Here is a 3025-nt window from a genome sequence, read left to right as displayed (position 1 = left end):
AAATATAAATTAAAAATTTTATGGCCTGAGTCATGAAAATCCATCTATTTAAAGGCATCATAAGGGCAGAAACAAATGAACAAAGGAAGTGTGTGAGCATGTGGGGAAGTCAGATCGGAGCCTACAGAGCCTTCACCCTCTGTCCTAGTGTCGTTGGTACAGGAAGGTGGTGTGGGAGGTCCTTCTATGTATTGATTCTATTGGTTAATGAATAAAGAAACCGTGTTGGCCTGTTAATAGGGCAGAACTCAGGTAGGTGGTGGGGGTAGGGTGGGGGAAACTGGGCTGAAGCTGGGAGAAGGAAGGCAGAGTCAGGGAGACACCATGGAGCCGCACCCAGAGTCAGACATGCTGAAACTTTGCTGGTAAGCCACTGCCATGTGGCTGCGATATACAGACTAATGCAGATGGGTTAAATTAGATGTAAGAGTTAGCCATTAAGAAGCTAGAGCTAATGGGCCAAGCAGTGATTTAAATAATGTGGTTTCTTTGTGATTATTTTGGGTCTAAGCTAGCCGGGTGGCCAGGAACCAACAAGCAGCTCCTTGCAACAGGAAGGTGTTCTGTATGTTACCAAGAGAAACAGAACACCAAACCAGCTACAAACCATTTATCGACAATGGTGTCCTGCCTGCAAGATATGCTAGGGCCATTGTGACAGAAATCTTGAGGGAGTAACCATCAATATCTGATTTGACTTAAGTCCCATGCCACAAGATGCAACCCATATCCAATACTGCTGGGGTGACCAAGAACCAGACTAGACAGCCCAGGAACCTAACGTAAACTGCTCTGAATGGACTGGTGTGGGCACAAGACACACCAAGATCAAGTTCTCAACACAAAGGAGATTTATTTGCCTGGAGGACAAAGGGCAGGGAATAGGAGACAAAGACAGAGGATACAGGATGCAGGATGAGGATGGAAAAGGAGTAAGTGACAAGGGGAGGGATATTTGCCCTAGAGGGACAAAGGACCACTCTGGACAGAGAGGAGACAGATGTGGCCGAAGGCAAATGGCAGTTCATAAAGATAGAGGGAAACCCTGTGTTAAGATGAGTTGGTTTGTGTTTGATCAGGCATGTTAATTAGTTGAGCCAAAAGGGACTTTTGATTGCTGGACTTTAATACTTTGATAACTGGAGGTCAGTCTTAAGAGGAGGAAGTGGTCAAATAAGGCAATGCACTTTGGTGGCTCGGTTTAGGAACATGATCTAAGAGTTTAACAAGGCAGAGGATATGGGAGAAAGGCAAGGCATACCAGAGCCATGTTTTCTATGCCCCGGTCTATCTGAGCCCTTCAAATACTACGGCCTTTTTTAAAAAATGTAATGATGTAATGGCTCCTAATGATACACTTATGTCATGATATATAATTTGTTTCCATCAAATTCTTCCCCTCATAGCTCAGGGAACCCTGAGAAAGAGTTGGTGGAAGGGGTATGGGGACCAGAAGGGATGGAGGACACCAGAACAAGGCCCTCTGAATCAACAGAGCAAGCTCATAGGAGCTCACAGAGACTGAAGCAGCAATCACGGGGTCTCCACAGGTCTGCACCAGGTCCTCTGCGAATATATTATGGCTTCCACATATGTTTTTATGGGCAAACGAGTAATCTCTTATTCCTGTGCCTTCTCTTGGGCTCTTTTCCTTCTATAAGTTTGTCTTGCCCAATTTCAATGTGATAGTTTTTGTTTTATCCTATTATACTTTATTTGATCATGTTTGGTTGTTTTCTCTTAGAAGCCTGCTCTTTTCTGTGAGAAACAGATAGGGAGTGGATTTGGATGGGCGGAGGGGGGGGGGGGAAGGAACTGGGAGTAGAGGACGAGGAAACCAATCAGGAGGTATGAGAAAACAATGTATTTTTGAGACAGGATTTCTCTGTGTAGCCCTGGCTGTCCTGGAACGCACTCTGTAGACCAGGCTGGCCTCAAACACAGAGATCCTCCTGCCTCTGCCTCCAGAGTGCTGGGAGTAATGGCATGTGCCACCACTGCCCAGCAAGAATATATTTTCAATAAAAGGGTGAAGAAAAAAAGAGACATGAGCTCTCAGTAGTTTCTGCTGCCATCATGGACTCTCTTAAACCAGAAGCCCAGTTAAATTTTATTTTCAAGTTGCCTTGGCCATGGTGTGCAGCGGTCGGATCAATAAATCACCAGTAATTGATATTTAAACAAATTTAATAACAAAACCAGACTCACAAAACCAAGGTTCCAGCGAAGTGGCCAGCGGAAACAGGAGAGAGCGCGGAAGGGGCGCGCAGCAGAATATATCAGTAAACATACGCCTGAGGGCAGCCCGCCCCCAAGGGGAGGGCTTATCCCTACATCTCCCTCCTTTTGTCTAAATAAGACAGAACTAACCTAAATACAACTATAAACAATAAAAATAAATAATAGATATAACAAACTATATTGAGAACAAAAGTTTTACCAGACATTCTATCTCAAGGAGTCTAAATAATGTAGAGAGTAATTACAATTATATAATCTTCAACTCCGTCAAAGATCCGAGAAGGGAATAAATATTACTTAACAAATGAGCGATATCCAAAGCGTGCCATAAATGACAGAGACAACAGACTACCTGGGCAATCACCCAAATTCTCGTTCGCAATGTTGAGTCAACCAACTTTGGCTAAGGCCTAGCATGACTGACATACCATTATCAAATGCAAGGAATTTTCTTAGAATTATCCTACCCTGTCTTGGCAAGATAAGAAAATCCTGTTTCATATCTTTGTCAGTAGATGAGGTATGGGCTTTTCTTAACCCAAAGGCCAATTCTGCCAAGAAGACAAACTCCCAGTGGAGTGTCTTTGGTGCTCAACGTTCTCTCGGGAGTAGAGTGGTGTCGCCAGGAGTAATTGTGTCTCGGCACAGAATTCTAGGTTAGCTTAAAGGCCATTTTCTACAGCTCTTTAAAGAGGCTGAAGATTATACTATCTATACTAAATATAATCTCTATGTATCTAGAATACCTTATTAACCTAAAAATAAACATGAACAACATAAAATT

The 3025-nt window shown here is 43.3% G+C and overlaps 1 long non-coding RNA gene across 1 annotated transcript in view; it reads left to right on the top strand.

The window, feature by feature from the left end:
* Nucleotides 1-274: 274 nt before the first annotated feature.
* Nucleotides 275-3025, top strand: part of LOC126501395 (uncharacterized) — a 12943-nt gene continuing 10192 nt past the window's right edge. Inside the window, exon 1 of the long non-coding RNA XR_007591668.1 lies at nucleotides 275-365. This is a non-coding gene — a long non-coding RNA (uncharacterized lncRNA). The remainder of the gene's footprint in view (nucleotides 366-3025) is intronic.

The sequence above is a fragment of the Alexandromys fortis genome, unplaced genomic scaffold (genome assembly GCF_014885135.2).
Source record: "Alexandromys fortis isolate MF-2015 unplaced genomic scaffold, M_Fortis_MF-2015_v1.1 scaffold_41, whole genome shotgun sequence".
Classification (NCBI taxonomy): domain Eukaryota; kingdom Metazoa; phylum Chordata; class Mammalia; order Rodentia; family Cricetidae; genus Alexandromys; species Alexandromys fortis.
Note: the sequence above shows the minus strand (reverse complement) of the source record. Positions and strands in the feature narration are given on the sequence as shown.